Here is a 13,670-nt window from a genome sequence, read left to right as displayed (position 1 = left end):
ATAGTGAGATGGGAGAGTGAAAGTGGCCATTGTGCTATACAATGGCCGGCCCTCCGGCCAGGCATAAAAATTTCCCCTGGTCCTGGCCAAAAGGCCCGGCCCAAGAGGCAGGTGCGAAAAACGTGTGTTGTGGTGAAAGTGACCATGGTGCCATAAAATCAAGTGCTTTCACACCGTGACTATACGGCACCCCTGAACTGCCACTTCAGGGGCACATTCACCACTGGCTTTTCGAAAAAGCCCTGACCCTCCAGCCCAGACAACAGCAGACCCCACCACAGACAGGAAGGATATGGAGATCAGGAAGCCGGAAAGAGCCCTTTACCATCAGGCTCTGCCGTCGCTCCCATCACTCCTCCTAACTACATTCGGGAAGTACTTGCCACTCCCTCCCCCCCTTGCAAGGCAGGAGTAAGCGTTCTCTCCCAAATAACTGTCTGGAGCTAGATCCGCCCCAATCCAGGCCAGAAGGCCAGGGTCCCGACCCTCTGGTTCAGACCCCGTGGTTCTCCATCCCCATCAGAAGGCTTCCCTTTCGGCTACAAACCGCTCCAGGTCACCTTCACTCCAGCAGGTTTTGCATAGCAACCGCAATCCCATCTCTATTTCGCCATAGATCAGGGACGGAAGCAAGCGCCACCTCCTGGAAACTGATAAGAACAGATACTACATTTGATCTTCGCCAAAAGGCCGAGAAGCAATTAGCAATAATCACGCCTCAGTTGAACCTCATTGGCTATGATACTGCCACTTCGCAAAGCTTAAAGGTACAGATGTACCCATACAGCGATTCGTGGGATCAAACCACTTTGCAGCCCTATACCGCCGTGAGGCGGTCGGCAAGTGGTTAAAACATTTATCCAAACTAGATTATCCATTTCTAAGATAACTATTGCCCAGGAGTGTAATCGTTATTGGTTACCGATAGCTGTATTTGATAGGTTAGATGTAATTTGAACACACAGTCAGCAAACACAGAGCTCAGAAAGATCCCCCAGATAGTGATGCATATGTGCTACGTGTGGACATTAAAGCAAAATCTTTCATCGCTGCATAGTAATACACACATGTTGAATGGTGGTAAGTTTAAACATGTTTGATTACTTTTGAGACTAAACTTTTTTTGTATAATCTCTTTTTATTAGCAATTTTGCAAATACATACCAATAAAAGAAAAAGAAAAATAGGAATACAGTCATAAAAAGGTACAATAAAGTGAGGTCTGGTCAGTGGCGGCCCGTCCATAGGGGGCGCATGGGCGCCGCCCCCGCTCCAGGCAGTCAAAAAAAAAATGTAAAAAAAAAACATTTTTAAAACTGGCCCTTTAAAAAAAAAATACAAAAAAATCAAGTTAGACTTACCGGTAACTTGTTTTCCAGGAGTCTTTCAGGACAGCACCTTGAGAGCGTGGCTCCACCCACTTGACAGGAAACACACCTCCACCAAACTTTAAAAGGAGGCTTCTTCCCACTTATCATCAGTAGTAGTAGAGAACCTCCGGCCCAAGCTGGAACACATAATCAGAATATAGTTAGTCACAGCATAGTAATTTAATACAATAAGGGCGGGTTGCTGCTTTCCTGAAAGACTCCTGGAAAACAAGTTACCGGTAAGTCTAATGCCCCGTACACACGGTCGGACTTTGTTCGGACATTCCGACAACAAAATCCTAGGATATTTTCCGACGGATGTTGGCTCAAACTTGTCTTGCATACACACGGTCACACAAAGTTGTCGGAAAATCCGATCGTTCTGAACGCGGTGACGTAAAACACGTACGTCGGGACTATAAACGGGGCAGTGGCCAATAGCTTTTATCTCTTTATTTATTCTGAGCATGCCTGGCACTTTGTCCGTCGGATTTGTGTACACACGATCGGAATTTCCGACAACGGATTTTGTTGTCGGAAAATTTTATCTCCTGCTCTCCAACTTTGTGTGTCGGAAAATCCGATGGAAAATGTCCAATGGAGCCCACACACGGTCGGAATTTCCGACAACACGCTACGATCGGACATTTTCCATCGGAAAATCCGACCGTGTGTACGGGGCATAACTTGTTTTTTCCCTTGACGTCTTTCAGGACAGCACCTTGAGAGGATAATAGAGACTTACCCACTTAGGGTGGGACCACAGCCTGCAAGACCTTTCTGCCAAAAGTTTGTTCACTTGCTGACAGAAGATCCAGCCTGTAATGACGGACAAACGTAAGGTAACTTGACCACGTAGCCGCCCTACAAATCTGATCTGGGGTGGCACCAGCTATTTCTGCCAATGTAGTGGCTTGAGCCCTGGTAGAATGTGCTTTAATTCCCAGCGGGGGAGATAGCCCCGATTGAGAGTAGGCTGCTAGAATAGCTGATTTAAGCCATCTAGCTATAGACCCCTTAGAAGCTTGTTGGCCCTTCTTTTTACCAGAAAAAAGTATAAACAGAGAGTCCAAGGACCGAAAGTTACTTGTTACCTCCAGATACTGTAATAAAGTCCTTCTTACATCCAAATTGTGGAATTTGCCTTCTTTTTCCCCCGAGGGGTTAGAGCAAAAGGTTGGCAGGATGATTTCCTGCGACCTATTGTGGGCTGACGCCGCCTTTGGCAAAAAACCCGGATCGGTTTTAAGTATAATCCTATCTGTGTAGATAGTTAAAAAGGGTCTCTTAACAGATAGGGCGTGCAGCTCACCAATTCTCCTTGCTGACGTTATTGCAACTAAGAACAAGGTTTTCAGAGTAAGATTCCTTAGAGAGATCTCTTGTAGTGGTTCAAACGGTTCCTTTATGAGGGCTTGCAGTACCACTGATAGATCCCAATTAGGAAAGTGCTTAGCCGGAGCTGGTCTGGATCTGGTAAGCGCCTTGATAAATCTTATAACCAAGGGCTCAGAAGAGATTGGTCTTTCTAGAAATACTCCCAAAGCAGCTATTAGTACCTTTAGGGTGCTGACTGACAAGCCTTTGTCTGCCCCCTCTTGAAGGAATTCCAAAATTGACACTAAATTTCTTACTTTTCTTTTAGTCGAAAAACAGAAAGAGTTGAAGACTTTCCAATATTTAGCATAGATTTTTCTGGTCACTATTTTCCTACTGGAAAGTAAGGTAGTTACCAAGGGTTGTGACAGACCCTTGTTTCTTAACAACTGCTCCTCAGAAACCAGGCCGTGAGGCTTAGACTGGCCACTCCCGGATGCTGTATTGGACCCTGTAGGAGCAGGTCCTGCCGGAGAGGCAGCCGCCAAAATGGTCTGACTGCCATCTGTAGAATGGTGGAAAACCATGCCCTTTTTGGCCAAAATGGAGTAATTAGGATTACTGCCACCTTCTCCCTCTGTATCTTCCTTAACACCAACGGGATAAGTTGGAAAGGAGGAAATGCGTAACCCAGATGGAAGTTCCAGGGCTGAATTAACGCATCCTTCCCCTGGGCCCTGTCGTTTCTGTAAATCGAGAAAAATACTGGGAGTTGTGTATTTTCTTCTGACGCAAATAGGTCTATTTGTGGTCTGGTAATCATTGCAAAGATTTCCGGATTCAAGCTCCATTCTGACTCCTGAATCCGCCTTCTGCTTAGATAATCTGCCACTACATTTAAGGTGCCTTTGAGGTGGACTGCTGATAAGGACCAAACATGCTTTTCTGCCCAAATCAGGATCTTTGAAGCTAGCAACTGAAGTGTTTTGCTTCTTGTGCCCCCTGTCTGTTTAGGTAGGCTATGGTAGTGGCGTTGTCTGAGAGGACCCGGACATGGGAACCTTGAAGGATAGGAGAGAAGGCATCTAATGCTAAGGTGACTGCCTTTAGTTCCCTCCAATTTGAGGACCTCTTTGCTTCTGTCCGAGACCACCTTCCTTGCGTGAAGTCTTGTTCTAAGTGAGCTCCCCAACCCCATACACTGGCATCTGTCGTTACCACCTTTTCTATTGGAAATGACCAGAGCAGGCCTTTTGACAGATTCTCCTGTCTTCTCCACCACCAAAGTGATCTTTTGATCTTGGTGGGTATTTTCACCTTTGCTTCCAGAGATTCTGTCCTGTGATTCCATATTCTCAGGAGAAAAGTCTGGAGAGGCCTGAAATGTAACCTTGCCCATTGAATGGCTGGTATGGTTGCTGTTAGGGTTCCTAGGGATGACATCACCTGTCGGACTGATAATTCCTGGCTTGCCTGTAAGGACGCTACCACCCTCTGGACCTTCACCTTTTTCTCCTCTGGGAGAAAAATCTTCTGTTCCCTTGAACAGATCTGATACCCCAGGAATAGTATTTTCTGGGCTGGATTGAAATTTGACTTCTGCATATTTATGATCCAACCCAGGGTTTCCAGATGACCTCTGGTTTTTCCGAGGTCCTCCAGCAATCTTTCCCTGGAAGGGGCAAAAAGGAGTAGGTCGTCCAAGTATGGAATTACCGCAATCCCCTGCATGCGAAGAGGTGCAAGCGCTTCTGCCATTTCTTCATTGCTAGGGATTTTGTTACATCTCTTGGAAGATTTGTCACCAAGTACCTTTCTAGGGGGAGATCTGAAAATTCTATATTGTAACCCTGGGCTAGCATATTCAGAATGTACTGGCTTTCCGTTATGCTTGCCCAATAGGGGAGAAAGCCTTGCAGTCTTCCCCCCACCTGTAACCGGCTGTCATTGCGTCTTGCTGGTTGACGCAGGAGGATGGAAAAGGACATTTCCTCTGCCTTTTCCTCTCTGCCCTGACCAATTTTTCTTTTTCTCTTGAGGCTTGTTTTGTTCCTGAGCCCTTTGAGGACGAAAAAAACGTTTGACTGGTTGTTTCTTCTTTTTGACAGGAAAAGATTTCTTTTTATCTGCAGTCCTGTCCAGAACTGAGTCCAAATCAGGGCCAAACAATAAGTCTCCTAGAAAAGGGACTCCGCATAATTTATTTTTAGATGCTGCGTCCCCCTGCCAAGTCTTTAGCCATAAAGCCTGTCTAACAGAATTAGCAAGGGCTGCAGCCTTAGCTGTCATCCTGATAGACTCTGCTGAGGCATCAGAGACATAGGCTATGGCTGCTGAGAGGGTAGAAAAGGAGTCAAGGATTTCTTGCTTAGGGGAATCTGCTATTATATGAGCTCTAATCTGATTTACCCAATACTCCAAGTTCCTGGAGATGCAAGTAGTTGCCATTGCTGGCCCATAATGGATTGCCAAGTCCTCTTGAGCTGTTGATCCATTTTTTTATCCATGGGGTCTTTTAAGATCCCCATGGCCTCAAACGCCAGATCAGTAGATCTTGACACCTGAGAAAAGGCTGCATCAAGTTTTGGAACCTTATTCCAAAGAGCCGCTGGGTCTTCATCAAAAGGGAACCTTCTCTTATGAGCCCTAGAGAAAAATGGTTTCCTATCAGGGTCAGCCCATTCTTTTCTGATTGTTTCAGAGATCACTGCGTGGACTGGAAAGGTACGGGACTTAGACTCGCTAAGCCCTGCATACATCTTGTCGAGTAAAGACATTTCCTTATGCTCTTCCTCTAGGCCTAGAGTAGCATAAATAGCCCTTAAAAGGCCGTCCACCTGATCCAAAGATAATTTATATTTGGAAGACGTATTTTCCAGCTCATCACCATCCTCACTCGATTCATTAGAATGAGATGGGGAAAGCCCTTCCTGGTTCAGAGGACCCATTTCTGCCTCCACTGCCGGGACTAACAGTGAGCCTTGAGAGGACTGTGAGGTAGTGGGCTGACTTGCAGATGGATAGGTGAGTGAGGATCTGAAGGATTGAATGGTAGCATCCAATTCCTTTTTAGCAGATGCGATTAGATCAATGCATGAGGAAGTGGTTTCTTCCCTCACCAAGGAGTCAACACATGTTTGACATAAAGCCTTTTTCCAGCCTTCATTTAACTTAATTTTGCATGAAGGACATTTCTTTTTAATCCCAGGGTCAGAGCTCTTGGCCTGCCATGATAAGGCAAAAAGAGAGAGAAAAAGACAAACCATCTTTTAGAGTCAGCTTGAATATTCAAGATGCTCACCACAGGTGCACAGTGAGAAAAGCTACCAGACTCATGTGCCCTGACAGGCCCCTCCACCATCAGGGGGAAAAAATACCCTCAAACTTCACTAACATTTAGAGAGAAGAGGGCTAGAGAGAGACCCCACAGTAAAGCTGAGCAGAAACTACAGTCTGCTCCTTACCTGGGCCTTGCTGGTGCCTGTGCCTATCCCACTAGCTGCGGTTCCTGAATCCATGCTGAGACAGCAGCGTGATGCTTGTGGCGAAAACGCCGGTTCCGGAAATAAATAGGCACCAGACCTATTCCTCCCTCCTCCCCCTGCGCTTCCGGTGGAAATGACGCCTGGCGCCTGCTCCTTGGATGCCGCCCCACTTCCTGATACCTCACATCCGGCGGATGCAGTCCTCTGACTGCCCTTCCCAAGATGGTGGCGGCGTCAGGGAAAAAACATGTGCTGGCAAAAAAAACAAAACGCCTGTCATGCCCGACACCCCCGCCTGGGAGCAGCGATACCCAGAGCAGTTCTGGCTCTCCCTGAGCACTGACGAAGGAGAAGGAGCCCATCCACCTGGCACCCGTAAGCCTATGGAAAATGGGAGGAATTGGCTCTCCTCAGGTAGGTAAAAATAATGGAGTAGGAAGCCTGTTCTCTCAGGACAGAACCTTGAGAGCTCCAAACTCCCACATGTGTTCCCGCCAAAGGAAACACATAAACTGATGATAAGTGGGAAGGAGCCTCCTTTTAAAGTTTGGTGGAGGTGTGTTTTCTGTCAAGTGGGTGGAGCCACGCTCTCAAGGTGCTGTCCTGAAAGACGTCAAGGGAAAAAGGTCCTTAAGTGCACTGTGTTCGGACGCCTGACACAGTGTGACGCGGGACACAGTACACTATGGGAAGTGCCACGTCTATGCAATCAGGAGATTGCAGAACGGCGCTTCATTTGCGGGCGTTTATCCCACATTGCGGCGTTTTCCGAAGAGCCGAGTAGCTTCCGATCGGCGCTCGTAGTATCTATCACTACAGCTGGGCAGTTTGATTGACATCTGAGTTTGATGTCACTTCCTGTTTTCTCTGTCCCATTGCGCCCGGGAGAGAGAAAACCGGAAGTATGAGGAGCTGGAGCGGACTCCTTTACCGCCGCTGTGGAAGGAGACACTGCAGGAGAGGACAACACAGAAAGAGAAGTACTGCGGAGAACGGGGGGTTTGATGAGGTTCATTTTGCAGCAGAACTTGCGAACGGGCAAAAAATTTGTTCGAACACGTGAACAACGTTAAAGTCTATGGGACACAAACATGAATAATCAAAAGTGCTCATTTTAAAGGCTTATATGCAAGTTATTGTCATAAAAAGTGTTTGGGGACCTGGGTCCTGCCCCAGGGAACGTGTATCAATGCAAAAAGAAGTTTTAAAAAAGGCAATTTTTTCGGGAGCAGTGATTTTAATAAGGCATAAAGTGAAGCAATAAAAGTGTAATATTCATTTAAATTTCGTACCTGGGGGTGTCTATAGTATGCCTGTAAAGGGATGCATGTTTCCCGTGTTTAGAACAGTCTGACAGCAAAATTACATTTCAAAGGAAAAAAAATCATTTAAAACTATTCGTGACTATTAATGAATTGTCGGTCCGACAATACACATAAAAGTTAATTGATAAAAACAGCATGGCATTTCCCCACAGGGGAACCCCGAACCAAAATTAAAAAAAAAATGCGTGGGGGTCCCCCTAAATTTCATACCAGGCCTTTCAGGTCTGGTATGGATATTAAGGGGAACCCTGTGCCAAAATTTTTTAAAAAATGGCGTGGGGTCCCCCTAAATTCCATACCAGGCCCTTCAGGTCTGGTATGGATTTTAAGGGGAACCCCGCGCCAAAATGTTTAAAAAAAATGGCATGGGGTCCCCCCAAAAATCCATACCAGACCCTTATCCAAGCACACAAGCTGGCAGGTTGCAGGAAAAGAGGGGGGGACGAGAGAGCGCCCCCCCTCCTGAACCGTACCAGGCCACATGCCCTCAACATTGGGAGGGTGCTTTGAGGTAGCCCCCAAAGCACCTTGTCCCCATGTTGATGGGGAGAAGGGCCTTATCCCCACAAACCTTGGCCGGTGGTTGTGGGGGTCTGCGGGCGGGGGGCTTATCAGAATCTGGAAGCCCCCTTTAACAAGGGGAACCCCAGATCCCACCCCCCCTGTGTGAATTGGTAATGGGGTACAAATGTGCCCCTACCATTTCACAAAAAAAGTGTCAAAAAGGTTCAAAAACACGAGACAGTTTTTGACAAGTCCTTTTTTAATTTCACAGAGCACGGTTCGCTCTGTGATCAGCGAGTCTATGAGACTTGCTGGATCGCAGATCGGAGTAGGGGGTTGATCCCGACCCCTTACCACGTGATCAGGTGGCAGCCAATGACAGCTGATCATGTGATGTCAACAGAGCCAGTAATCGGCTATTCTTTCTCCTTGCGCTGACAGCCGAAAAAAAAAAAAAAAAAAGCCGATCGCTGGCGGCCATGAGAGGGACATCAGTCCCGATCACGGAGAGCTGCCCCCAGATCACCAGTGCCCACCTGTGCCCCCTGCCAGTGCCATCTAGCAATAGGCAACAGTGCTGCCTACCAGTGCCCACCAGCACCACCTATCAGTGCCCACAGTGCCACCTATCAGTGCCCACAGTGCCACCTATCAGTGCCCACAATCAATGCCAGAACAGTGCTGCACATCAGTGCCACCTATCAGTGCCCTTCAGTGTCACCTACCAGTGCCCATCAGTGCCCATCAGTGCCACCTATCCATGCCCATCAGTGCCATCTATCAGTGGTACCTATCAGTGACCATCAGTGCCATCCATCCATGCCACCCATCAGGGCCCATCAGTACCATCTTATCAGTGGCCATCAGTGCCACCTTATCTGTGCCCATCAGTACTGCCTTATCTGTCCCCATCAGTGCCGCCTTAACTGTGCCTATCAGTGCAGCCTATCAGTGTCCACCAGTGCTGCCTATTAGTGCCCATCAGTGCCGCCTCATCAGCGCATATCAATGAAGGAGAAAAATGACCTGTTTGCAAAATTTTATAACAAACTATTTTTTTTTTTTTTAATTTTCCATCTTTTTTTGTTTGTGCAGCAAAAATAAAAATCCCAGTGGTGATTAAATACCACCAAAAGAAAGCTCTATTTGTGGGAAAAAAATGATAACATTTTCATTTGGGTACAGTGTTTGTATGACTGCGCAATTGTCATTCAAAGTGTGACAGCGCCGAAAGCTGAAAATTGGTCTTGGCAGGAGGGGGGTTTAAGTGCTCAGTAAGCAAGTGGTTAATCCACTCTTCAGGGGAAAATGCATTAAATATCTATGAAAAAACACAAATATATAAAAAATAGAAAATATTATTGTATAAATATTATTGTATAAAACAATCTAGCCAGGGTGCCTGACAAAAATAAATACTAACCAAAGGGAGGAGAGTGTTTGTTTTACATTAAAATAATCAACATATGTCAAACAAAGACTATCACAAGATGAGAACACAGGCAGCTTAGTATTACATAAAAAAGTTTTTTATTGCAGAAAAAAGTTTTTTAAATTTATTTTAGCAAAGAACACTGGCAAAACCACCTCCATCAAACATAAAAAAAATCATGACAATGTTTCCAATAACGCCTGACCTAGTACCACAACACTCATGCAAAAACACACCAAATCCCATAAATATCTGATTGCTAGGAAGTGTCTGGCTAAATGGTGTTGCTAAAACTATAAAAGGCAAAAAAGAAATCCTACATTATTTGTTAGTGAACCATAAAGGTAAACTGACCCACCTATCCGCCCTTAGGGTGGTATATCTCCCAGAAAGCGTGCAGCCTAGGTCCAAATGAAGTACACGTTCCAGTGTACGAAACGCGTAGACGGGGGTAGCGCTAACATGCCCCCACATATCTCGATGACCCCCAAGTCTGAGCGATAAGGCAGAATTGTCTACCATTCATGCTGGAGGTTTGGACTGATTAAACAGCTCATTTGACATTCACTTGATATCCACCTGATGGCTATTTGGACTATCCAAGCCGTTCTCCACAGACACTATCTTTGCATGTGTCCTGCACTATGCCTGGAATGATTGAATCCTCTCCCTAAATACCAGCAGTTTTAGGCACTATCTTTTTATGATACAACGGGTACAATTGCGGACATTAGCCAAATTAAAACTACAGCCCAAAATCATCAACTGATCCAAAGGACATCTCAGCAGACTGAATCTGGAAATCCATCCTAGACGTACAGAGACCTGTAACTGCGATAAAATCAGGGTAAGACGCCCATACACGGGCCAATATTGTTCAAATACATTCCCGTTTTGATGTATGGAGCAGGTTTAAGACTTTGTTTATTGGTGGATACAATTCATACTTTGGAGCCAACAAATGAGCCAAGTGCTACATATTCTGCTATTGATAATTTCTCCGCTGCAGTGATATCAGTCTAATTGTTATCTATATGAGACCGTTTACATTTTGATAAACACCTATACTATGGACATTTGACACAATACAAACGGAAATGTTTACCTTTGGGTGTTTACATTGTTTCCCTTGATCCAGCTTCAAACTTGACTGAATCAGCCAATAGGATGTTAATCATCTTCAACTAATGCATATTTAATGACATATATCGGTCAATCACAGAAAACAGCAGATCTCTGCAGTTAATTGAAAGCTGGAGACACCTTTGCTACAATTACCTTTGGTGTCACCCTTGGGAAACTCATTTTCTTTTCAAGTCCATTTTTCCTCCTGGTCTTTGGTATTAGTCTTGATATAGTAGGGTTCATGTATTAGCGCTTTTTAATTTGTGACAATATTGTCTTATTACAATGTGATTTTATTAGTGATTCATTATTTTTTTGCAAATTACATGAACATTATCCAACCAGGGTAGGGTTGTTCCGCCTGGATTGGAACACTGTCAATAATTTTGTACTTCACCAATAAAGCTTCTATTAATTAATTCATATACCGTGGCTGATCTCCCTTGATTGTTTCTTAGGGTTACCTTTTAACCCCCCCCCTTTTGTCCTAAATGGAGTTGCTACCCTGTAAGGCTCGATGCGCATCTATGCATGTTGCTTTTGAGCCTTTCTGCAGTGCTTTTTGTGGTGCTTGTCGCATCTTTGGACACGCGTTATTACCGCAATATGCATTTTGTGTTTTTTTTTACACTGTATATAGCTAGTTGCTAAGGAGGGGGCCGGGAAGCCAGCAGCCGCATCCTTAACAACCGATGAGTCATCGGTTGTCAGCGGGCTTCCCGCTGAATGTAAGAAAAAGAATTGACGGCTAAAAAAAAATTGAGAAAAAAACAGTGTGGGGTCCCCCCCAGGTCCATACCAGGCCCTTGGGCGTGGGGGTCCCCCCAAAATCCATACCAGACCCTTATCCGAGCATGCAGCCCAGCAGGTCAGTAAAGGGAGGGGATGAGCGAGTGCCCCCCCCTCCTGAACCATACCAGGCCTCATGCCCTCAACATGGGGGGATGGGTGCTTTGGGGCAGTGGGGACTCTGCACCCCCCACCCCAAAGCACCTTGCCCCCATGCTGATGGGGACAAGGGCCTCTTCTCGAAACCCTTGCCCGGTGTTTGTCGGGGTCTGCGGGCGGGGGGCTTATCCGAATCTGGAAGCCCACTTCCACAAGGGGGCCCCTAGATCTCGCCGCCCATGTAAATGAGTATGGGGTACATTGTACCTCTACCCATTCACTAAAAAAAAAGTAGTGTAGTGTTAAAAAATACAGTAGACAATTTTTTAACAAATCTTTTATTAAAAATCTTCTTCTCCGCTTCTTCCTCCTGTCTTCCTCCATCTTCTCCCGCATCTTCATCCTCTGGTCTTCTCCTCCTGCTTCTTCTTCAGCTCTTCTTCTGTCTTCTCTGTCTGGTGTTCTTCTTCCTCTGCTGCCGCTACCGCCGAAGACCCTCCTCCGATGCTGCGTCCCGCTGATCTGTCGGCGCCGATGTCCTGCACTTCCTAAATAACGATGGGGCATGGCAATCGGATTACGACATCCGGAGGCCACGCCCCCTTTTGAAGTCACCAACCGGGGCATGATGGGGCTATGACGTCACAAGGGGGCTTGGCCTCTGGATGACATAGTCCAATTGCCACGAAGAAGATTTTTAATAAAAGACTTTTCAAAAACTGTCTACTGTATTTTTAACACTACACTACTTTTTTTTAGTGAATGGGTAGGGGTACAATGTACCCCACACTCATTCACATAGGGGGGCGAGATCTGGGGGCCCCCTTGTTAAAGGGGACTTCCAGATTCAGCCCCCGCCCACAGATCCTGACAACTACTGGGCAAGGGTTGTCAGGAAGAGGCCCTTGTCCCCATCAACAGGGGGACAGCCCCCTGCCCCAAAGCACCCACCCCCCCATGTTGAGGGCATGCGGCCTGGTATGATTCAGGAGGGGGGGGCCGAGCTGCATGCTCAGATAAGGGTCTGGTATGGATTTTGGAGGGACCCCCATGCCATTTTTAAAAAAAATTTTGGTGTGTGGGGGTCCCCTTCGAATCCATACTAGACCCAAAAAAAGAAAACAAAACGCAAAACAAAAATCGCGGTAAAATCACAGTAAAAATGTGGTACTTGCATTTTGTATGCGGGTCTATTGAATTCTATTACATGCAAAACGCTGCATTTTCCAAAAACGCAGGGGCACAAAAATGCATTGATGTGATGTGATGTGATAGGAATTGGAATAGGAATTGATGTGATGATGTGATAGGAACCCATGTTAAAAAATGTCTCTGCATTTCTGCAAAATGCAAAATGCATAAAAAAAACTCATTAGTGTGAATCAAGCCTAAGTACCCAAAGACAGTCAGTGGTGTAAGAGCAATAACCTGCAAGAGCATGGCAAGGTCAAAAGCGTGACGGGGGGGGGGGAGGTGTGGTGTGGTGTAACAGCAATTAGCATCAGCACTCCGCAATCAGTAAGCTAAACTGATATTTTAAACTCCCCCAGACACATTGCTCTCAATGAGCATGTTCACAGTGAAAGGGTAAAGCAAGCTCTAGAGCAAGTGGGTAGTTAAGCAAGGTTATGTCCACATTAGTAGCAGCACAGTAATAGCCTGATGCAGAGTGTGGCAAAGCCACACAGCTGAGAGGTGCAGTGTGCAAAGTAGGAAAGTTCAATGTTAGTTATTCCATCAAAACAATTGGCATTTGGCCATGTCATGCACTTAATGTCCAGGTATTTCTCTTTCCAATCCCCTGCCAGTATCAGCATATAACACGACAAGCATATCATAAAAGCAGGTTAAGCGGATCAATGGAGTCAGACATTGAAACTTTGACGAAACAATTTGGGGATGGCCCATTCCTGTTGCAACATGACTGCTCACCAGTGCACAAACAAGGTCCATAAAGACATGGGTGATCGAGTTTGGAGTGGAGGAACTTGACTGGCCTGCACAAAGTCCTGACCTCAACCCAATAAAACAACCTTCTGGAAGAATTGTCAAACATTCCCATAGACACACTCCTTAACCTTGTGGACAGCCTTCTCAGAAGAGTTGAAGCTGTTATAGCTGCAAAGGGAGGGCCAACTCAGTATTGAACCTATGGACTAAGACTGGGATATCATTAAAGTTCATGTGCGTGTAAAGGCAGGTGTAACAATACTTTTGGTAATAT

General features: G+C 45.9%; 1 pseudogene; it reads right to left on the bottom strand.

Annotated features, from left to right (window-relative positions):
• Nucleotides 1–697: 697 nt before the first annotated feature.
• LOC141142026 (U4 spliceosomal RNA) lies at nucleotides 698–762 on the bottom strand (annotated as a pseudogene).
• Nucleotides 763–13,670: the final 12,908 nt, after the last annotated feature.

This window comes from Aquarana catesbeiana, linkage group LG04, assembly GCF_042186555.1.
Source record: "Aquarana catesbeiana isolate 2022-GZ linkage group LG04, ASM4218655v1, whole genome shotgun sequence".
Lineage (NCBI taxonomy): Eukaryota > Metazoa > Chordata > Amphibia > Anura > Ranidae > Aquarana > Aquarana catesbeiana.
This window is presented reverse-complemented; position numbering and strand designations above follow the sequence as displayed.